General features: G+C 42.5%; 1 protein-coding gene across 3 annotated transcripts in view; it reads left to right on the top strand.

Moving 5' to 3' along the window:
* The window catches only part of TMEM132B (transmembrane protein 132B), a 691,327-nt gene that overhangs the window by 241,964 nt on the left and 424,412 nt on the right, over positions 1–24,951 (top strand). The gene's annotated exons all lie outside the window — the stretch shown is intronic.

The raw sequence follows: 24,951 nt of genomic DNA on the forward strand, positions 1-24,951 counted from the left end.
ACCAATGCAATCAAGATCAGAAAGAAAGCAGAAAGCTGGGAAACTATTTACAACAAATATCTCTTATAAAGACCCCATTTCTCAAATATATAGGGAACTGAGTAAAATTTATAAGAATACAAACCATTCTCAAAGGATCAAAGGATGAAGAAATCAAAGTTATCCATAGGTATATGAAGAAGTGATATAAATCACTTTTGATTAGAGAAATGCAAATTAAAATAATTCTGAGGTATCATCTCACACCTATCAGATTGGCTAATATGAAAAAAAGGAAAATTATTAATGTTGAAGAGGAGGTGGGAAAATTGGGACACTGATGCACTATTAGTGGAGTTGTAAACTGATCCAACTATTCTGGAGAACAATTTGGAGCTATGTACAAAGGGCAACCAAACTGATCCAGCAGTACCTCAACTAGGTCTGTACCCCAAAGATATCATAAAAAGGGAGAAAGGACCTACATTTGCAAAAATATTTATAGCAGCCCTTTTATTGGTGGCAAAATATTGGAAATTGAGGGGGTGCCCATCAATTGGGGAATGGCTGAACAAGCTATGGTATATGAATGTAATGTAATAATGTTGCTGGAAACACTGCTGCAAAGTGACATGAGCAGAACCAGGAAAACATTGTACACAGCACTGGCAACATTGTGTAATGATCAAGTCTGAATGACACGGCTCTTCTCAGGAACACAATGATCCAAGACAAGTACAAAGGATTCATGAACGAAAATGCTATCAGCATCTAGATAAAGAACTGATGGATTCTGAATGCAGATGGAAGCATATTTTTTCACCTACTTTATTCTTTTTTGTGTTTTTTTCATTTTGATCTGTATCTTCTTTCACAACTATGACTGATATGGAAATATGTTTTATATGATAGCACATGTATAACCTATATAAAATTGCCTACCGTTTTTAGAAGAGGGGAGGTGGAGGGAGAACAGTTTGGAACTCGCAATCTTGTAAAAGTGAATTAAAAATTATCTTGACATGTAATTGGAAAAAATACTATTAAAAAAAGAAATGAAGGGGGTAGCTAGGTGGCACAGTGGATAAAGCACCGGCCCTGGATTCAGGAGTACCTGAGTTCAAATCCGGCCTCAGACACTTGACACTTACTAGCTGTGTGACCCTGGGCAAGTCACTTAACTTGATCATTACACAATGTTGCCAGTGCTGTGTACAATGTTTTCCTGGTTCTGCTCACGTCACTTTGCATCAGTGTTTCCAGCAACATTATTACATTACATTCATATACCATAGCTTGTTCAGCCATTGCCCTGCAAAAACAAACAAACAAACAAAAAACCCCAAAACAAACAAACAAACAAAAAAGAAATGAAGAAAGCCAAATGCTATCTTCTTCCCTTTCCATACATTTTAAGTTTGTTTTTGGCCAGTCTCTAGTTTTAGAAGTTATTAAATGCCATCCCTAGAACCACAGAATTAGAGCTGGCAGGGACCTTGGAGACCATCTAGTTCAACCCCTTAATTTTACAGATGTGGAAACTGAGGCCCACGATGTGGCTAAGGTCAAACAGACAGTGAGTGGCAGCCCTGGGATTTGAACCCTGGCCCTCTGCATCCAAATTCAATGCTCTTCCTACTATACCAGTCAGCCTTAGGATCATAGTATCCCAGATCTAGGGCTGGAAGGGATCTCATAGGCCATCTCATCTACCCCCCCCCCCATTTTACAGAGGAGGAAACCAAGGCTGGAGAAGGTAAAATGACTTACTCATGGTCACAGGGGTTAGTAGGTGTCAGAGGTGTGATTTGCACTAAGGTAATTTGACTCCTGAGATCTTTTCTCCCTCTTTATTTGGTAATTGTCTCATCTCAGATACAGCTGCCTCATGTATCTGTAGCTGTTGCCACTTGCTGAGCTGTGAGAACACCCCTTGGGTGGGAAGGTAGGACCTCAGTGACACATCTCATCTATCCTCTTCTCTTTATTCCTACCACCCAACCCCCAGAATAGACTCTCATTGCCTCAATGGTAATTGAGATCATAGTCTATGGTTCTACATCTAATAAATGATAGAGGAATAACTTAAAGCCAAGTCTTCCTGACTCCAGGTCCTCGGGCACTCTATCCAAGAGGCTAGAGAGCATCTCAAACGTTAGAAGGGCCATAGCTGAGCCCATCAGGAAACAGTGGAGAGACACAAAGGAGGGATATTTTTTCATGATTTTTTTTCCTAAAAAAGGGGGAAATTTAACAATTATTTTGCTTCCAAATTATGGGAACAAGTCATGTTAATAAGCCTGAGTCCTATAATTACACCCCAGTCCTTAGATTACATACTCTGCAAAATGTGGCAACAAATTGGTGGTGACATATCTCTAGTCCCCACCGTATCATTAGTCACTGCTGTGGGTTCATGCAGAGCCATGGGAGTATGATAGAATGTGCGGCTTGTGCTGGGGAGGAGAGGTTAGCTTTGAGAGCCAGCAAGATGCAACTTGCAGGCATGCCTGAGACTAGGAGCAAGAAAGAGGAGAGGGCAAGAGGGTTTATTGTGTGCCTGGAGGGAAGCCTGGGCCAGAAGGATGAGTGAGTAGAACCTGGATGCAATAGGACTGACTTTGAGGAAGAGGAGTAGGAGGAAAGGGCCGCTAGATGATTCAGTGGATAGATTGCTGGACCTGGAGTCAGGAAGACCCAAGTTCAAATCTAGACTCAGACACTTATCGGCTGTGTGACCCTGGGCAGGTCACTTCACCCTGTTTGCCTCAGTTTCATCATCTGTAAAAGAGTCAGAGAAGGAAAGAGAAAATCACTCTAGTATCTTTGCCAAGAAAACTCCAAATGGGGCCATGAAGATCCTGACACAACTGAAAATGACCAAAGAATAAAGTAGGCAGGAAAGAGACTCCAACCTTGAGCCAGGAAGCCTGGGATTGAATCTCCCTCTCTTAATCTGACTTTAGAGAAGTTGGATTAGGTTTATTCTGAAGTCAAAACTTGGAAAATGAGTAGAACCGATAAAGGGACAAACTGAGGCTACATGTAAGAAAGAACTGTTGATCAATCACGGCTGTCCCTGAATGGGATTGGCTGCCTTGGGGAAGCCTGGCTTCCCTCTCTAGGGCTTTATAAAGAGGCTGAATGACTCTTTACTGAAGATGTAGAGGAAAGTTCCATGTAGCTGCTGGTCTGACTAAATGACCTTTTTAGTCCCTTCTACCACTGAGATTTACCAGATAAAGATGAGCTATTACTATATTTTTTTGTCAGTGGAGGGGTGAACCTGTGATTTCGGACTTCTCTCTAAAAGCTGTTTTATTTGTCTACTCATTCATTTTTCAATCTACTTCTTTTTTTACCCGACTTGTGATTTCACAGCTTTCCCTAAAAGCTGTTTTATTTGACCATTCATTCATTCATCCATTTATTTATCCATCCATCCATCATCTATCCATCTATCTATCTATCTATCTATCTATCTATCTATCTATCTATCTATCTATCTATCTATCTATCTATCTATCTATCGTCTATTTATTTATTTTTGTCCTGACCTGAGATTTCCTCAGTGGAGGGAGTCCTAGTAAGGAAACTCTCTACTAACATAGACCCAATTATTCTCTGTAATTTAGTTAGAGTAGCAGTTTTCAGAGTGTGCTCTGGGGAACCTCTGGGGGGTCCCGGTGACCCCAGAGGTCTGTGAAGTGAAGACTATTTTTATAATAATACTAAGACTTTTAAAAATACAGTAAATATGAGTAGACATAAGTAGGGGCGTGCTGGTAAATGTTTGACAACTGGCTTGCTGGGAAAAAATGCCCACAGGACACTTTTTTTTTTGTTGTGGGGTAATGAGGGTTAAGTGACTTGCCCAGGGTCACACAGCTAGTAAGTGTCAAGTATCTGAGTCCGGATTTGAATTCAGGTCCTCTTGAATGTAGGGCCAATGCTTTATCCACTATGCCACCTAGCTGCCCTTGGGACACACTTTTAAGTTTATTCTGCATTATTAAATTTTTCTCTATCACTTCCTAAGTCTAGACAATCAGCAAAACAAGACCTCAAGCCCTAATTTGTAGTGTTGCTAATTTCTGAGGTGGAAATGCTCATGATAAAAATTTGACAAATCTTTCTGGAGCCTCCAGCATTCCCCTGGATATAATCCACATGAACAAAAAGCTCTTTGTGGGGTCCTCAATCATTTGAGGATTATAAAGGGGTTCTGAGACCAAAAATTTTCAGAATTGCTGTTTCAGAGAGTTGCTTGGGACATCTGAGAGAGGAAGTGACTTGCAACATCCACATCCACAGTAGGTCAGAGACAAGATTTTGAACACAGGTTTCCTGATTCTGAGACTGGCCCCCTTTCCTTCTAGTGAAGGTAATTACATTTTTTTTTCAGTAGCAAGGTGGTTCAGTGGAGAGAATACTGGTCCTGCAGTCAGAAAGACCTGACCTCAGGCATTTACCAGCTTTGTGACCTTAGCCAAGTAACTTAACCTTTGTTTATCTCAGTTTCCCCACCTGCAAAATGGGAATAGTAATAACCCCTACCTCCCATGCTTGTTTCGAGGATCAAATGAGAAATAATTGTTAAGCAATTTAGCACAGTGCCTGGCACATAGTAGGTGCTATTTAAATGTTTATTCCCTTTCCTTCCTCTTTCAAGTGGAAGTAAAAGAAAACCCAGCAATCATTGGACCTCCACCCCTAATCTATTAAATTTTCAAAATGGTAAATTGTTTCTGGTTATCAGAACCATGAAGTTGAACCCTAGTTTCTATTATTTGTGCGCATTTTATTAAGGATCTCCTTTCTTTCTCAATTGGATCTACCCTTTACAAAGGTCCATTTTCCCTGAAATGGATTTGTATTTTTTGTGCTTATATTTTTGGGTATACTTTTCTGCATACATGTTGTTTCCAGTAGAATGTTAGCTCTGTCAGGGCAGGACCACTCGGTTTTATTATTATTATTATTATTATTATTATTATTATTATTATTTTGCAGGGCAATGAGGGTTAAGTGACTTGCCCAGGGTCACACAGCTAGTAAGTGTCACGTGTCTGAGGTTAGATTTGAAGTCAGGTCCTCCTGAATCCAGGGCCAATGCTCTATCCACTGCACCACCTAGCTGCCTGACCACTCAGTTTTAATGTTTGTCTCCTCAGAACCTAGAACAAGACTTGGCTCACAACAGGCAATTAACATGGGATTAATTAAGGTGGGACTTCACATGGTTAGATAACTCTATCAGAGCATCATTAGAGGAAGGAAGGAAAGAAACAAATGCCTACTATATGTGAGGCACTGTGCTTAGCCCCTTATAAATAGTATCTCATTTGATCTTCTCAACAACCCTGAGAAGTAGGTACTGTTATGATCTCCATTTTACAGATGGGGAAACTGAGGCAAACAGAAGTTAAGTGCCTTGCCTAGGGTCATATGGGTCTGAATCCAGATTTGAATTTAGGTCTTCTGGATTTCAGGACTAGTGCTCTATCCACTGTGCTGAGAACTTGAGTTCAAATCCCACCTGAGACACCTACTAGCTATTATAAAATGAAGATAGCTATTAGCTTCTGGGGGGAGGTGTTTAGGGGATCAAATGAGATAATATCTGTAAAGTGCTTCACAACTTTAAAACAAAATCTCTATGCTAGCAAATATTATTGACAAACCAATCTTATTGACTGTTGATTGAATGATCAACTGTGGAGGTGAAGGTCTGTTGAAATTTCAGGGATCCTTTCACACCCTTATGGTAGGGTCCTCTATGGGTTTGGGAGATCCTCTGGTGCAGTCTGAACTTTTTCTGGTTTCCTTCAAAGCTCAGCTCAAACTTCACCTTCTTCAGGCTGCCTTTCCTAGTCCCTCTAGCTTCAAGTGCCATTCCTTTTGAGACTGCCTTCCATCTACCCTGTATGTATTTGTATATGTCTAGTAATTTGTACATCATCTTCACATTTGTTCTTCAAGAAGAGATCCTCGAGGAAAGAGACACTGTGTCTTTCTTTGTAGCCCCATTGTTTACATAGGTCCTGGCTCATAATAATTGCTTAATAAATGTTTGTGCCTGTCTGATTGACTGGACCTGGCAAGAAGTATGGGAAACCTTTAAAACAAACGAAGGAGACATATGGCTTCCATTGGCATCTCTGAAGGTTTGGGAGATGGAGTGGAGTCCTAGTTGTTGTCCTCTTTGGTGGGGATTATGCCTTTCTTCAAGCTGATTACATCTTTTGCCAAGCTTTGGTGGCTGCAACTCAACCTTAGGATGCTTGGTGGTTCACAGAGACCAACAGGCCCAGCAGCCAGAAGCAGCTTCCAGAAACTCCATGGTCTAGAGATGAATGACGGATCGGCTGGGGGCCTCCTGGCAGAGAGATACCATTCCTAGGAAGAGGGAGCAGCTGTCCAGGGTGCTTACAGGCCAGATGCGAGTTCATCTTGGCCTGACTCTGAAACCAGGGCTGAAATAATTCTCTCTAATCCTTCCTAGGAGCCAGTGACTGATAGCTATGTCTTTTATGCAAGAAAAATGACTTTGTATGGTAAGAAAACCGTCTCTATCAGAGGAATACCGAGTTTCCTCAGCATGCTTTGCAAAGTGGGTTCAGAAGCACAGTCCAGTAGGGTTAGTTTGTCTCAAAAATGTTATTATGGTCGGCTGTGGTGTTTCTTCTTTTGATCTGCCCTTGTTAATTCATTAGATGCAGGCAATACCAGTGAAGAAACTCTTTACCAATGCAGCTGCTCTGCAACCGCTAGTCTCAGCTGTCCAGGGCACCAAGGACTTAACACACGACCACATTGTATCTTAGATGAGGAGGGACTTGAACCCAGATCTTCCTGAATACAAGACCAACTCTCTGTTGATTACATTACATTGTATTTCATTTATTCAGAGTTCCATAATCTCCAAGTAGGAGTGGACTTCAGTATTCATACAGCTCAATCTCCCTCTAAAACAGGATCCCTAACAAAATGTCTGGTCTATTAGCCTAGTTAACAGAGATCTCACCTGGAAGGATGGAAGCAAGCAAGCACTTATTAAATACCTGCAGTCTGCCAGGCCCTATGTTAATTATTTTTACAAATATTATCTATCTCATTTGGTCCTCACAACAAGTTTGAGCGATTGGTGCTATTCCACTTTGCAGTGGAGGAAACTAAGGCAGACAGAGGTTAAGGAATAATAGCAGCATCAACAACAATAATAATAGCTAACATTTGTATGGTATCTACTATATGCCAGGCATTGTGCTAAACACTTTACCTATACTGGATTATTTGTCTTTTTTTTTTTTTTTGCAGGGCAATGAGGGTTAAGTGACTTGCCCAGGGTCACACAGCCAGTAAGTGTCAAGTATCTGAGGCCAGATTTGAACTCAGGAACTCCTGAATTCAGGGCTGGTGCTTTATCCACTGTGCCACCTAGCTGTCCCCTATATTAGCTTATTTGATCTTCATACTAACTCTGAGAGGCAGGTTCTATTATTATCCCCATTTTACATGTGAGAAAATTGAGGCACAGAGAGGCTAAGTAATTTCCCCATGGTCACACAGCTAGTAAATATCTGAGGCAAGATTTGAACTTAGATCTTCCTGACTCCAGGCCCAGTGCTCTATTCATCAAGTTACTTAACTCCTTCTGGCTTGGAGACAGTTCATCACCTGGAAACAATATGTCCCTATCATGAAGCCTTTCCTGGTCCCCTCAATTTCCAGCTCCTCCTCCAATTATTTTATATTTCTTTGTAAATATTTTGTATTCATTTATATGTCTATTTGTCTTCTCCCCTCTTTGAGGGCAGGGATTATTTAAATTTTTTTCTTTGTATTTCCACTGCATAGCATAATGTCTGGTACATAGCAAGAGCTTTATAAATGTTTGTTGATAGATAGATAGATAGATAGATAGATAGATAGATAGATAGATAGATAGATAGATAGATAGATGGATAGATGAATGGATTAATAAAGGAATGAATGGGTAGATGAATAGATGGCTACATATAGATACACATATATAGATAGATGGATGGACAGATAGATGGTACATATACATACATACAAATAGATAAATATACACACATACAGATAAATAAATGGATGGATAGATGGATACGTGGATAGATATATGGATAGAAGGATATATAGATGGATGGATAGATGGGTGAACACACATATGTGGATGAATAGAGAGAAAGGATGGCTAGATATACAGATAGATGGATGGCTAGATAGATACTTGGATGGCTAGATAGATGGATGGATGGATAGATAAATAATAGATTGACTGGTAGGCAGAGATAGAAGTTTTGAGGAGCATCATGGGGAAACCTCAGAATCACAAATGATTTTTGTAAGTTTGGGCCACAATAGAACATGTTGGAATCCTAAAGAAGGTCTTGGGAGCAACGGGAAACAAAGTTGTGCCAATAATGGGAGGCCAGACCATTCAAGGCCTTTGTTGCCAGACTGATGAGTTTGAACTTTAAAACTGGAAGGTAGAAGGGCACCACTGAAGATTTTAGAGCAGGAGAGTGATATGAACTCATGATTAAAAAATTATGGCTTGGGGGGCAGTTAGGTGGCACAGTGGTTAAAGTACCAGCCCTGGATTCAGGAGGATCAGAGTTCAAATCCAGCCTTAGACATTTGACATTTACTAGTTGTGTGACCCTGGGCAAGTCACTTAACCCTCATTGCCCTGCAAAAAAAAAAAAGGAACAACAACAAAAAATTGGGGCTTAGCCAGTCTGTGCTAACAGCTGAGATCTATTAGGAAACATATCACTCTATCAATCCAATAGTCATTAGGAGATTCTACTCTTGTTGACACTTCTTTTTATTCCCAGTCAAATGATAAGGATTAGGGCTAGGGGATGCTGGGTAGAGTAGGGACTTAGAGTCAGGAAGACCTGAGTTTGAATTCTGTCTTGGATACTTATATCTTTGTGACACAGAGCAAGTTATTTAACCTTTCTGTGTCTCAGTTTCTTCATCTGGAAAATGGGTATAATAATAGCATTTTACCTCTTAGGGTTGTTGTAAGGATCTAATGAGATAACTATATGTAAAGTGCTTTGCATACCTTAGGGTGCTATGTAAATGCTAGCTATGATGATGCTGATTAAAAACAAATGATAATTTCTGTCCTCTTTAGGAGTTCTTAGTACATCAAAATGAATGGTGTTCAAACGAGGTGACAAATTGTGCATATATTTACTCTTTTGTTCCCAAGACTAATGATTCGTTAAACAACTTGTTGAAGCCCCAGTAATTCCTAACTAATGTCTATTGTCTGTCTTCAAAGGCTCAAGATTTTCTAGGTGATTAAAAATGTTAGTAGGCTAGAAGGAAGAAAGCCCTATCAGTGGGAGGGGCTGCATTAACTCCCACCCCACTTGGTTCTTTCAGGGGCATAGGGGATGTTAAAGCTGGGCATCCTATATTTTAAACAGCTACCTTTTACCCCTCGGGGTTCAGCTATAGTTTGCAGCCAAGGTGGGTCCCTTAGCCTGGCCCAGAGAGGTCTTGCTGCATTCTCTAGTTCCTTCTTCAGGTTTAGAGCATATCCCCAAAGTGTAGCCAGAAATACTGGCTCCTTCCTTCTAATACTTTGCTTGTGGATCTGTTTACATTCATATACCAAACATTTTCTAAGCACCTAATAGCCAAATAGAAAACTTTAGGCCTTGTGCTGTGTTCTGGGAATTCATGCCACCTTTCTTATTTTCTTCTTCCTTTCTTTCCTTCTTTCCTCTCTCCCCCTCTCTCCCTTCCTTCTTCCCTTTCTTCTATCCTCTCTTCTTCCCTCCCTCTCTTTCTCTTTCTCTTTCTTTTTCTTTCCCTTCTTCCCTCCCTCCCTCTCTTCCTCCCTCCCTCTCTCCCTCTCCTTCCTTCCTTCCTTGTTTTATTGCTGTCTTTTGTGTTTATGTTACATAGATTTCCACCCGTATCTCTATTGTTCCCCTATCTATTGTAACACAGATCTTTTAAAAAAAGAAAACAAAACAAAATTAAGCAGAACTGATAATGTAGAAAAGAATATGTTTGCTGCAGTGTTCCACATCTGTGTACCTTCACCTCTGCAAAGGACCAGGGGACGATGTCTTCCTAAAGCTTGTCCTTTTGAGCTTGGTTGCAGCTGTTTCTCTTCTGACCATTGGGTATAGTTTGTCTGTGATGGGGAGTTTAATCTATCAGCAGTGCCTGGATGATCTATTACCATCTCCTTTGGATCACAAGAGGATAAATGTAGAACTAGAATGAATGAAAAAAAAAACATTTATTAAGCACCTACCATGTGCCAGGCAGAGGGCTAGATAGATAGGTAAAGCATTTAGCAAGCCCTTACTCTGTGCTACACAGACAGAACATTTATTATATGCTTACTATATGCCAGGCAATGAACTAAGCACTAGAGGCAAACATAAGCAAAACAAGACAATCCCTGCCCTCAAGGAATTTATAGTCTAATAGAGGAAAACAAGACTTTCAGGGCATTGGTGGCCTGGGATGGGAAGTTGGGAAGAATGGTGAATGGGGGATAATCAGAGAATTGAATGACATTCTTATAGGGAATGGTTGATTACAATTTTCAGAGTTAGAGTAGGAAAGGGCTATGCATGTGAATGGCATAGAGATAGCTAGGAATTGGGAAGATCTTGAAAGTGGGCAAGATAAAGTAGACATGCTCCCCAATAAGACCCCAAGGTTACAGGGGTAGAACCTTTAGTTCCTGATGTAGTTTGGAGTTGGAGAACATGTGGCATGGAGATGGCTGGGAAGGGACCTTAGAGACCATATTGTCCAATGGCTTCATTTTTAGATGAGGGAACTGAGGTCAAGTGATTTGTTGCCGGTCACCCAAGTGGTAAATGGTAGAATTTACTTTTGTCAGGTTTCAAACTACTATTAACCATTTTTTATTCCAACCCAACAAGGATTTATTTATTCAGGAGTTAGTAGGTATGAGGGAGAGTGCTAGGTTCTCCAGATACAAAGACAAACTCCAACCCAGTCCTTCCAAATAGATTCTTTTCTATTGGAAAGGGACATATGTTAATGATAATTTAAGGGAAACTCTAGTGCGAATAGCCAAGGGATCAGGATAGGTTTCTTACAGGGAGCTAGACATTTCAAGAGTTGATGACCAAGAGGAACTGCATTCTAGAAATTCAGGATAGGTTATGCAAAGCCTCTTAATAATCACTGCTTCCCTTTCTAGAGTCTACTAAGCATCCCTTTAACATTACATTTTAGAATTTTCCAGGAATGGAAATCATACATGCTGGTTTATGTTTTGAAGATTCCACTTCTCTCTCTTCTCCCTTTAAAAATAAGTTTTTATTGGTACCTTTAAAAAAAAAAGCATCACCACAGTTTCCTTCAGTATCTTTCTCCTCCCTTCCCTCAGAGACTCATCTCATATAATAAATAGTATTTTTGTGTGTGGGACATTTGCTCTTCTTCAGTCCTTTAGCAAGTGGCACAGTGGATAGAGCACTGGGTCTGGAGTCAAGAATACCTGAGTTCAAATCTAGCCTCAGACACTAACCAGCTAGGTGACCCTGAGCAAATCATTTAACTCTCTTTGTCTTAGTTTCCTCACATGAAAAATGAGCTGGAGGAGGTAATGGCAAACCACTATAGTATCTTTGCCAAGGAAACCATAAAAGGAGTCACAAAGAATTGGAAATAACTGAAAGTGACTGAACAACAAGAACAAGAACAACAACAATAACAACAACAATCCATCAGCATCTCCCCTATTCTTCATGGTATTGCAGAAATCATGGGTAGTGGCTGACCAGTCACTCTGGTAATTTGTTCCCTTTCCTTGTAATAGACCCTCTTCATTTAGGTCATAGTCATAATATTTAGAGCAAGAAGGGAATTTGGAGTGGCCACATCTCTGTCTCTTGAAATCCATCTTTATCTTCAAGCTGTTGCTTCATTTGTAAAACTTTCCTAGTCCTTCCCCTCTCTCTGCTGTTGCCCCCCCCAGGTAGAACCTTTGCCTAATGTCTAATTCATCTTTTCTTGGACTGTCTTTATTGTATCTTTTTTCTGTGACTCCATCTCTCAGCTATGGGCATTCTCTCTGGCTGTCCCTCATGTCTGGAATACTCTCTCTCTTCTCCCTCCCTCCAACTATTGACCTCCCCAATTTCCTTTAAATGCCAGCTAAAATCTCACTTTCTTCAGGAAGTCTTCCCCACCTCTCAATTTCCAGTGCCTTCCCTCTGTTAATTATTTCCTACTTATCCTGTATATAGCTTGCTTTGTGTATATTTATTTGCTTGTTGTCTCCCCCATTAGACTGTAAGCTCCTTGAGGGCAGGGACTGTCTTTTGCCCTTGTTTGTATCTCCAGCCCTAAGCACATTGCCTGACACATAGTAGGTGATTGAGAAATATTTGTTGATTAATTCATCATTATAGGGATCTGCAACTCTCTTTACCAGTGCAGGATGACATTTCTCAGCAATTCTATTGTCTTAGAGAGATGCCTGGGGGCTACTGAGAGGCCAGATGGCTTGCCTAGGGTCTCCACCAGTATATGTTAGATGTGGGACTTCAACCCAAGTCTTTACGGTTCCAAGATTCACTCTCTTGCCACTACTGTTTTATCTTTCACATATCACATATTATTTTGACTCATGCTTATTTATACAGTGTCCCCAAAGTCTGAGTGCATGCAGTTTAAAGCTATACAATCAATCACTCAATAAATATTTATTAAGCACCTACTATGTTCCAGACATTGCACTCAATGCTGGGGATACAAAAAGAGACAAAAGACAGTCCCTGCCCTCAGGGCACTTACAATCTAATAGGGTGGGTTAGGGGACAACATGCAAACAAATATATACAAAGCAAGTATATACAGGGTAAATAGGAAATGATTAACAGAAGGAAGGCATTGGAATGAAGAGGGGTTAGGAAAAACTTCCTGTAGAAGGTGAGATTTTAGCTGGCACTTAAAGGAAACCAGAGAGGTCAGTGATTGGAAAAGCTTAAACTTTAAAGCTATCCCCAAAGTCTGAATATAGTTGTAAAATTGCAGTCAGATGTTTGGACACCCTTGTATTTATATTGTAGTCCCCTTGAGGGTTGGGACTTGCGTATTTTTTCTTTCTGGAATACCTAGTATCTTGCAAATGTGTGTTAAAGTGAATTGAGACTTAACAAGACTGGTCTGCAGTGAGATTTCTGGGCATCCACAAGGTGGCAGGATGGAGCAAGCTGGCCAGTCTACTGAGCAGTCATTTTTAGCCAAGGGAAACATAACGTAGGAATGAGAGCCCTCTGGAGGAGAAAAGAATCCTGAGCAGAGGTCCCCTGTTGAGGGGGAAGGGGGCATTTGAAAAGGGTTTGCTTAGTATTGAATAGGAGCTAATGCCTCACCAAAGCATTAGTGAACAGCTTGTCATGTGGAAGAGAGGGTAGACTTCTTCTGCTTGTCCACAGAGGGCAGAACTGGGAGGATGGGGTGGGTGGGGGGGGTGGGGCGATACAGAAAGGCAGATTGAAGCTCTGTACAGGGGAAAACTACCTGATGATGAGGGATGTCCCACAGTGAAATGGGCTGCATCCAGAGGTGGTGGGTTCTGTCTCCTTGGACATCTTGGAGCAGAGATGACTGGATGATCACTGGGGGATGTGCTGTAGGGATTCCTTTTGGGGATTAGATGGCAGCAGCGACCCCTCCCTGCTCTGAGATCCTGTGATTTGGGGATGATTGGGACAGGGTGTCTACTTGGGTTGGCAACTTGGACTAGATGACTAGGAGTCATATAGACTTACATCTAGAAGGGGCTTTGGAGAGCATTTGGTTCTACTCTTTCATTTTACAGAGAAGGAAACTGAGAATGAATGAGGGAAGGTAGCTTACCTAAGGCCACACAGTAAGTTGGGAAGGAGCAAGTACTAAAAGCCAGGTCTTCTGACTCCTAGACCAAGGGTTCTTTCTGCCATGCCATTATGTTCCTGGATTGGACTTGATGGCCACCGAGGTCCCATTCAAACTCTACAATTCTATGATGCCTCAGAGTGTCCTAGATCACAGTTAGGAGCCCTGGGTTCTATTCTTCTAGTCCTGGTTCTGTTACTAAGATGCTAGATTTTTTTTTTTGGCAAATGATGAGTCTGTGTTCAGCACATCATAAGTAAAATGGGCAAAATATTTACTTTTTTTTAACTTTATTTTAATTTTTTTGCGGGGCAATGGGGGTTAAGTGACTTGCCCAGGGTCACACAGCTAGTAAGTGTCAAGTGTCTGAGGCCGGATTTGAACTCAGGTCCTCCTGAATCCAGGGCCAGTGCTTTATCCACTGAGTCACCTAGCTGCCCTGGCATAATATTTACATTACCTATACTACAGGGTTGTTGGGAGGATCAGCTGAGGAAAACAAAGTATGAACATGCTTTGAAGAATGCTATGAATATGAGGTTGTATCAGTTTTCTCCCTTCTACTTCTTTCCTTCTTTCTTCCCATGATGGTATTATGGATAGAGAGATGGTGTCAGATGATGTTGATGGAGGTGGTGGCATTGACTATGTGGCAGGTGCTGTGCTATACACTTTGCAAATGCTATCTAATTTATCCTCATAACAACACTGGGAAGTAAGTACTATTTTTAACCTAATTTTATAGTTGAGGACACTGAGGCAGGAAGACGTTAAGTGTCCTGCCCAAGACCACACAGCTAGTAAGTGTCTAAGGACAGATTTGAATTCAGATCTTCCTGACTCCAGATCCAGTGCTCTACCTACTGTGCCACCTAATTGCCTTAAGTTAGTAAGACTTGGGTTCAAGTCTTTCTTCTGACAAATATAGGCTTTATGAATCACTTTATGTTTTAGGATCCTAGGTAACCCTCTAAAGTTACAGATAAGGAGCTAACCTGCAGTGATAGAATTAGCTCATCTAGGAGTTCTTTATATATTGAAATCACAGATCTGGTCACTATCTTATATTTCACACACACATAGAATATTTATTTTATATACATATACATACACACGCACATATACACTTCTTTGTCTACATGCTATTTCTCTCCAGTAGAATATAAGCATATTGAGGGCAGGCAACATTGCAGTTTTGTCTCTGTAACACTAACACTTTGCATGATGTCTGGCACATAATAGGGTACAAGGTGGGGCAGTGGATAGAGTTATCGACCTGGAGTCAGGAACACTTGGGTTTAAGTCCTGCCTTAGGCATTTACTTGCTTTGTGACCTTGGGTAAAGTCACTTACTCTCTGTCTGTCTCAATTTCCTCACCTGTAAAATGGGGATAATAATAGCACACACCTCTAAGGGATTGTTGCGAGGATCAAATGAGATAATATTAGCAAAGTGCTTTGCAATCCTTAAAGTGCTAATTCAATGCTACATATTGTTATTGTTATTGAATGAATGATAGTTATTGACATATTTCCTATAGACACAGGGGATGGGCCAGCTAGAATTTTAGAGTCTTGAAGGGTAGTGGTTTGCATAGTGGAAAGAACTCTAGACTTAGAGTCAAGAGCTTGCGGTCCAAACCCTTGTCTCTGTGTGATCCTGGACAATTCCCTTCACCTCTGTGAGCTTCAGTTTCCTCATGTGTAAAATAGGGGATGACGATACCGGTTGCTCTGTCTACCTAATTTGCTGTGAACAAAGTGCTTTGTAAAACCTAGCATGCTACTGAAATGTGAATAGTAGCTATTAGCATGATCAGGGCCCATTCTAGTACCCTACTGCCTCCCTACCCCCTGGTTCCATGACCTAGTTCCCAAATCTGCCATTTAAACTCAGTTCAACAAACACCTGTAAATTCTCTAGCACATGTAAGAAGAGAATGGGAATACATCCTTACTTACTTTATCTAATCCCCATTATCTCAAAGTCCTTCACCATTCTGGGGGAAGTCAGTGAATAAGCATGCATTAAACTCTTCTTGTGTGCCAAGTACAACAGGGGATAGAAAAGCAAGAGTCTCTGCTCTCAAGAAGTTTATATTCTATTGGAGGAGACAGTACATATAGGGAGGGGAAGGAGCATCCAGGGAAGGGCTTCATACCCTGGGGAGTCATAGGGATTGTGAGTGGTGCCCCCATTGAATCCCATTGACTCTAAGCCAGAGGCAATGATAGTCAGCATCTGATTACATTACTTGAGGAAGAGGTGATGAGGGGGTGGGGTGGGGGTCAGGGCATCAGAACCGAAAATGGCACGATGAAGAAGAGGCTAAGTGGGAGAATCCCCTGTCTATGTCAGGGGAATCCCAGCTGTATTCACGGGCAGGGAATGAGAAGGGAGGAGGAGCCGTCGATTTTGATCAGGGCCATTCGAAAATTACATTAAATTGCTGAGATAAATGATTGTTAGTCATTGGAAAGTTCATATCATCTGATTTTCCAAGAACAGCTGGCATGAACAAAAGTGTGTTTGATTCCATAAAAGGTCAAATTATTCTTGACTTAGGAACTGGATTTTTATACCTAGCATTGTGTGTCAATGTTTATTACAGAAATTTCTTCCACGTAGAACAGAGACGACCTGGGATTTCTAGGCTCCCTGCCTTTAATATTAGCACTCTAGAGTAATAACACTTCATATTTATATAGAATTTAAGGTTTGCAAAGCACTTTACATACATCACTTCATTTGTAGCTGAAGAGGGTAAATGTATGAGGCAAGATTTGAACCCAGGTCTTCCTTGCTCTATGTGGCATGCTTGCTACCTCTGTACTCACTGGGCCTACTTAAATGCCCAGTGAAAGGAATGACAAATTTCTATTCTAGAATGTATTCTAGGAGCAGAATGGAGAACCTCAGTTCAGTAACTTGCATGGAATATAGAAAGGTCTTGGGTGGGGTGGGGGGGATGGGGAATAATCTGGGTTCAAATTCCTCTCTGTTAAAAACTACCTATATAAGCTTGGGCAACCTACTTCTTGCCTCTGGGCCCAGATTTCCCTTTGTCTAAAATGAGGAGTTTGTCTTAGATCAGCAGTGTCAAACTCAAGTAGAAATTGTGGGCCTCCATCCCATAATAAGGATCAGTATGGTGACTTAGAAAACCACATATTAATATCATCTATATTCTGTTGTATTTTTATTTATTTTTGTTAACTATTTCCCAATTACACTTTAATCTGTTCACACTCAGGGGTGTTATGGGCCATTCCAGGTGGCACGTTTGACACCCCTGGCTTAGATCATCTCTGAGGTCTCTCTGGTGTCTAAAGCCACAGTGATGCCATGAGCTTTTAGACTGGGCAGATTTCTCTCTCCCTCTCTGCCCCCCCTCTCTTTTTGTGGGGCAATCAGAGTTAAGTGACTTGTCCAGAGTCCCACAACTAGTAAGTGTCAAGTGTCTGAGGCCGGACTTGAACTCAGGTCCTCCTGAATCCAGGGCTGGTGCTTTATCCACTGCGCCACCTAGCTGCTGTCTTCAGAGAATCATCATCTCTCATTCCACATATCCTGGCTCTGTGAGTACTGGGTTGTCTGTGCTATCATTCTAAGCAAATCAGGACAGTTGAACTGCAGGGACAGGAAGGAAGCTTTGGGTGGGACCCTTGAAGACTATCCCCTTTCCCATTCTGACACTGTCGGCAGCAAGCAGATAAAAGCATGAAGTAGGTCCTTTGGGCTGGTGTTTGTAGGCTGAAGCTCTCCACTATGGTTGCAGAGGTGCTTATGTTTGAGGGAAGAAGAGGGCTGGAGCCAGGAGAGACTTCACTGTGGCAGATTGTTGTGGCTCTAGTGAATTCTTTGTTTCCAGGTAGGTCTCCCTGTGTTTCTCTGTGTTATTGTGTTGTGTATGTCCATGGTGAGGTCTTGTATGATGCGCTATCCTGTACGGAGATCACCAAGTGACAGCTGTGTCCTTCAGCACATAATCTAAGCCCTTAACCCTTCTCTTGGGTGACCCCATGCCACAGGTCACAAACCCCTGGCATTCAGGATTGGGGACATGATGGGTGGATTGGAAGTGCTACTGCATAGTAGAATCAGCACTGAGCATCTCTGGACCTCAGTTTCTTTCTCTGTAAAATGAGGGAGATGCCTTATTGGGGGGGGGGTGTTTCCATCTCATTGGAGAGCTTCAAGCCAAGGTTGAATGAAGTCTTATTGAATACATTCTTCATTCATTCAACATTTATTAAATGCCTACTTCTTGCCAGGAACTATTCTAAGTTCTTTTTCAGGTGCATATTGGACTAGATGTCAACAGATGTCCCTTCCAACTCTGAAATTATTCTCGTTGATTACAGTTCTGTGATTCTATGACCTATTATTTTGGAAAGCCTGTTGGAACATCTGGTCTCCAATCCTGGCTCTTCCACTTACTACCTGAGTGTTGTCCTTGATCGTTACCCTCATTGGGCCCCAGTTTCCTTGTCTGGTTTTTTTTTTTAATAGCATTTGGCTTAGATGACCTCTGAGGTCACTTTAAGCTTCAAATCCAGAATTCTCTCTTCTTTTAAAGTCCCTTGAATTCCTGTACCCCTATGAATGCTGCTATCTTTAGGAAAGATTTCATAACCTTCTCTTTCCCAACCCTCCATGTCATTCCTGCCCACTTGTGCTACCTTTACCTTAGGATCAGTCTCTTAAGCCGTACGGCCAATTTTGAACCCTTCCTAATTCCATTTCCCTCATCAGTAGCCTAAGCTCTTAAATTACTTTAGGTCTGGTAATCCCATTCTCACACAAAACCAATATTATGTTGCTAACTGAATCCAAGGAAAACAGTTTGCTTTTCTGCGCCCCCTCTTACTCCATTTTTCTCCCCTTCCCCACCCCTGACCCTGCCTTCCTCCTCTCCCACCAAGCTGACTATAATTCATGACTTGGAAAACAAAATGGCTTCATCAGGTGGCAAGAACTCTGGGAAGTTGGCATTGTTGCTAATATCATCATTGGTACCATGACAATCCCAGGCCACTGTTCTGGATTGTAAAGGGAGCTGCTTCCGTATTTCAGGAAGCCAATTCAGATATTTAAATTTCATCTGAAGATGGATGGGCTTCATCCTGGGGAGCCCTGGGCTGGCATTATACAGGAAATGAAGTAGATGCATGGCCCAGGAACCTGCCTTACTGATGGCTGAGTGATAATTAACTTTTAATTGCAAGCCATATTGATTTCATGACAGTGACTTACAATACCCATGGAGCATGGAGCCTGTAGGTGAATGGCTTCTCACACCACTCCTCAGCCTCTCCAAATGAGCATATCTGCTAACTAAGAGGGCTGAGATGAGATAGGCACTCGACCGACTCTGCTCAATGTATGGCTTCCCTTTGTGGAAATGGCTTCACTGCAGAGCTACAGGCTGAGGCTCTTGGCTCTTCAGACCCAGGAGAGTCGAAGCTCCCAGAGGGCAGGAATGGTTTTGTATTTTTTGTCTTTGTATCCCCAGAATTTGGCTTGTCAACCAATGAGCATTTATTAAACACCTACTATGTACCAGGTGCTAAGGATACAAAAGAAAAAAAACGAAATGGTTTCCCATTTCAAGGAGTTTACATTTTTGTGGGTGAGATAATGAGGAGAAGAATGGCATTATGGGTGGAAAAGCAAGGAAGACCTGGATTCCAAGTCCTGCCTTTGACCCATAGAGATGTATGAGCTTGGGTACTTACCCTTACCCTTTTGGTGCTTTGGGCAATGTTTTCAAATGAGGAGTTGAAGAGAAGGTGGCAACCTCCATTGGTAGGGTGTGTGTGTGTGTGTGTGGGTTTTCTCTCTACTCTTACTTTCCTATACCAATAAAATCACAGGTCAAGTCCCTAAAACCTATGGAATAAATATTAAATACAGATTAAATAACAAATATGTACATAATACACAAGAAAGCAAGTGCTTGGTAGGCAAGTCAAGTCAACAAGCACTAATTAAGCACCTACTGTGTATGGTCCAGGCACTTCACTAAGTGTTGGGGATACAAAGAAAGTAAAAAAACGAAAAAAATAAAACAAAATTAAAACCCCCCCTAACAAATCTTTCCTTCCTCCCAAAACAAACCCAGTCTCTACTCTCAAGGAACTCACAGTCCGGTGGTGGTGGGAAACAGCATGGAAAAAACCATGTGCGAACAAGAAATCTCCAGGTTAAACTGGAGGTAATTTCTGAAGGAAGGCAATAGCATTGCAGGGGATGAGGAAGGGCTTTTTAGAGAGGGTGGGACTTTCCATGGGATTTGAAGGAAGGCGGGAGGCAGAGAGGAAGAGAGAGGGGATTCTAGACATGGGAACAGTCAAGGTAAATGTTTGGATTTGGGAGATAAAGGTCTTGTGCGAGGAACAGCCAGGAAGCCAGGCACTGGATCTCAGAGTACATTATAGGCTGTCAGGTATAAGGAGACTGGAAAGGCAGGAGGGGACGAGGTTATGGAGGGCTTTAAAACCAAAGAGAGGATTTTATATTTCATCCTGCAGGCAATAGAGGGCTATTCGGGTTTATTGAATAGGGAGATGACTCGGTCAGACCTGTGCTTTAGGAAGATCGTTTTGATAACTGAATAGACGATATCCTGGAATGGAGAGAGACTGGAAGCAGGCAGAGCCACTAGAAGGTGTGGGGTGATGGGGGCCTGAGCCAAGGTCAAGGTGGTGTCAGAAGAGAGAAGGGGGGTGGATTCGAGAGATGCTGCAAGGGTGAAATGGACAGGCCTTGGCAACAGATTGGAAATGGGGGGGTGAGAGTAGTGGGGATGCAAGGGTGACATCGAGTCATGAGCCTGGTGGGCTGGGAGGAGGGTGGTGCCCTCTCTAATAAGCAGGGGATTAGAAAGAGGGTGTACTTAGGCTGGGCTGAGAGTCTCCTCTCCCTCTCAGAAATCTTATTCATTCTTTAAGGCCCAGCTCCAGTGTTGGAGGTTTTAGGAAGCCTTCCTTGATCCCGAGCTGGAAGAAGACCACCCTTCTCCGAATCCTAGAGGAACCTTGGAGCTCCTTTGTAGTGCCTATCATGCCAAGATCTGGTGACTGTTAATAGGCTCATGGTAAAAGTAGGACATGAATTTTAGAGCAGGAGGGAATGGCTCCTAGGCCCTGGAATAGCAGTGTACCACAGCCCCCCAAGCAAGTGAATGAGAGAGCTGGCAGATAGATATATGCACACAGGCATACATGCACGCATATGCGCATACACACACATGCACACATGTACATATGCATACACACTCACGCACATATACATACACACATGTACATATACATACATGCACACACATATATGTATACATATGTGTGTATATAGATATACATGGTCAGAGAGACAGAGACAGAGAGAGACATAGATATAGGAGAGAGAGAGACAGAAAAAGGAGAGAAAGACAGAAGCAGAAAGAGAGGGGGGGAAACAGACAGAAAAGAGAGACAGAGGGATAAAGAGAGATAGAAAGAGATAGAGAAGAAGAGAGGAGGGGGGAGAGAGAGACAGAGACAGAGACAGAGAGACAGACAGAGGGATAAGCAGAGAGACACTCAGATTGAGAGAGACAGAGACAGAGAGATAGACAGAGACAGAGACAGAGATAGAGAGAGACAGAGAGACAGAGACAGAGAGAGAACACTGAGCAGAAGATCTGTCTGAGCCTCCTCTCAGTGCCTCCATGCTCATTGGCTCCCCGGCAGCTTCCTTTGGCCCAAGTGGCGCCGCCGATGACATTCTACAAGGAATCGCCAGGGTAGCTTGTCACTGGGGGCCCCTCTGCCCTGAAGCATCTCAAGCGCTCCCCCTACCTCCCGCTGACTTGCCCACGACTCCCTCCCAGAGTCAGAGAAGCACAGCAGCTGTTTGAGGCTGTTCAGAGACTGAAATGCATTTTTTTTCTTCCCTGGTAAAAATGTCAGACTTCTATGTTGGGAAGGGGTGTGCGTTATTAAAGGGCAGGTTTGCTTGGAATTTAGCATCCTTAGGGGGAGAAAGGTAAAGAAAAAAGGAAGGGGAAGGACAAGAGCTTGCCCTCCTCCCCGCGCTTCCCTCTCCCCCAATTTTACTACTCTGCAGTATGTTCCTTTGGAAAAGTTCACACTTGCATAAAATCAATTACAGAAGCTCCATATTCTTAGCTAAAAGAAGTTCCCCAGGCCTTGGTGATGTATCCTCCTCCTGTGCCTCCCGTCCCCCAGACTATTGCAGACCTGAGGTGGGGACAGCCCGTGGCCTGCCCAGTGGGGCACTGGTGCAAGTGGGAGTGTAGGTTTGTGGGTGTTAGGTCCATGTAAGAACCTGTATCTGGAGCTGGGAGAGGCTAGGGTTAACCCCACAAGCTGTAGCACTTAGTGTTTGATCTTGGGCAGGCCCCTCTGAGCCTTACTTTCTTCCTATTCACACTGCATAGATCTTGCCTGTATGTTGTCCCCCTTGTTAGACTGTAAGCTCCTCTTGAGCAGGGACTGTTTTTACCTCTATTTGTATCCCCAGAACTTAGCACAATGCCTGGCACACAGCAGGTGTTTAATAAATGCTTGTTGGCTGATTGCATGACATATTTGTAAAATGGGGTTAATAATTTGAGATATTCCTTTCCATCCTCTTCTTCCTTCCTTCCTTTGTTACTTCCTTCCTTCCTTTGTTACTTCCTTCCTTCCTTTGTTTGTTTCTTTCTTGGGCAGGGCAATGAAGGTTAAGTGACTTGTCCAGGGTCACACAGCTAGTAAGTGTCAAGTATTTGAGGCCAGATTTGAATTTAGGTCCTCCTGAATCCAGGGCCAGTGCTTTATCCACTGCGCCACCTAGCTGCCCCCCATCCTCTTTTGAGTATGTACAATACTGGCCTTGGAATCAGGATGACCTAGGATTGAATTCTGCATGAGACATTGAATAGCTGGCTGTGTGACTCCCAGAAACACCATTTACTGTTTCTAAGTCTCACTTTCCTTATCTCCAAAAGGGGGATAATACCACCTACCTTACATGGTTGTTGAGAATCAAATGAGATAATGTATGTGCAGCCTTCAGATCCCATAGACATACCAACTTCTTTGTACACCCCCTGATGACAGATCTGGGCAGTGACAGGATTGTGTATTTTTTCATTCATTCATTCATTTATTTGTTCATCCATCCATCCATCCATCCATCCATCCATCCATCCATCCATCCATCCATCCATCCATCCATCCATGCATGCATCCATTCATCAACCGATCAATTCATTCATTCATTCAAGGATCATTTATTGAGAGCTCACTATGTGCTGGGCACTCTGCTAGGTGAAGCTGGTGATATTCCTACCACCAACATAGATTTTCCATCAGCCCGAAGGCTGGAAATTCTCTTTGTGTCTTATTCTGGAGCTCAAAAACTGGGGCTAGCTAGGCACAGCATCAGCAGGCTGTGTCTCCTCTGTTTCCCCTGTTCTTCTCTTCCTGACTGCTCCATCATTTGGAGTTTAAATATCATTTTTGGACCAGAATTGCTGTAGATCCAGACTCCCTAGTGGGTCCAGCTTCTGGTAGGTCCCCCTCTTCACCAGGGGGACTGGTATGCATTTCTCTCTTCTAGTAGCTAATTTATCACATAGAAAGTAATTTTCTTGGAGAGTCCAAATTAAAAGCCTCTTTACTCTTTTCATTAATCATACCTTGAAATGGTCCGAGTCCATATCTCCCCAAAGGTCTGCTGAACACCAGGTGCCTTCATTCCTATTTGGTTTCCTTTCTCCACTAGTCTGGTGCCTCATTCTTCACAATTCAGTTCCTAGTCACAGTTTCTGCAAAGATCTTTGCCCGCAGAACCTCAGTTGCTTTCTTTTGTCACTGGCCGCTGTGGTTAGGGAGTGTTTTACTTTGGGCTGTGGCTTTGACTGTTGGAGTCTTTGGCCTTTAGCATCTCAGAGTTGAGAAGGGACCTCAGAGGGCATGTGGTAGGATCTATATTTGAGCAGGGAATCCCTTCTCCTACACCCCCAAACAAGAGGTCATCCAGCCTCTGTTGGAATCTCTGTTAAGGGCAAAGCTGCCATGTCGGAAGGCAGCTGGTTCCATCCTGGGACAGCTGTAATTATCAGGAAGTTTACTCTGACATCATCTCTTATTTGCATCTTTGTAACTTCCCCCACTGCTCCTTGTTCTGCCCTTTGGGGCCAAGCAGAAAGGCTCATCCCTTTCCCAGAAGGGTTTTCTGTTCCCTCAACCACACATCATACAGAATGGCTTTGGTATCTTTCAGTGTCCTAGGTTCCCTTCTCCTGAATTCCCTTAATTCCTTTCCTGCACCATCTTAATTCTAGTGCCTGCCAATTAGTTCCAATCTATCCTGTATGACTTTTCTTGTACATCGTTATTGACATGTTCTCTCCCCCATTAAACTGGGAGTTTCTGGAGGGCAGGGACTGTCTTTTGCCTTTGTCTGTATCCTAAGCACTTAGAACAATGCTTGACACACAGTAGCCAGTAGCCAGTAAGCACACAGTGGCTTAATTAATAACTTGCAATCTTGAAAGGCTTGTTGATGCTCTAGGACACTGCCTTTCTTGCTTCATGCTTTTGTTTTAAAATTGCTACCTCCATTTGGCCAGTATCATGAAAAAACTATTCAATTTGGAGTCAAAGGACATGAGTTTGAATTCTGGCTTGGCTCTATTATGTACTGTCTGTGCCACTATGGGCAAGTCATTTCATAGAAAACATCTCTCCTTTTTCCCCCTCTTTCTTTCTGTATTCACTCTCCTCTTTTCCCCCTTCTCCCTCTCTGTCCCTCTTTCCCCTTTCTCTCTCCCCCTCTCTTTTCTCTTCTCTCCCTCCCCTCTCTCCTTTTCCCTCTCTGCCCTCTTTCTTCTCCTCCTCCCCCTCTTCTTCTTCCTCCTTTTCTTTCTCCTCTTTCTCCTCTTCCCCCTCTTCCTCTTTCTCTTCTTCCTCCTTCCTTCCTTTCTCTCTGACTCTGTCTCTGTCTGTCTGATTTCCATCTATGTGGCATCTGAGAGCAATGCCATAGTG

This window comes from Dromiciops gliroides, chromosome 1, assembly GCF_019393635.1.
Source record: "Dromiciops gliroides isolate mDroGli1 chromosome 1, mDroGli1.pri, whole genome shotgun sequence".
NCBI lineage: Eukaryota > Metazoa > Chordata > Mammalia > Microbiotheria > Microbiotheriidae > Dromiciops > Dromiciops gliroides.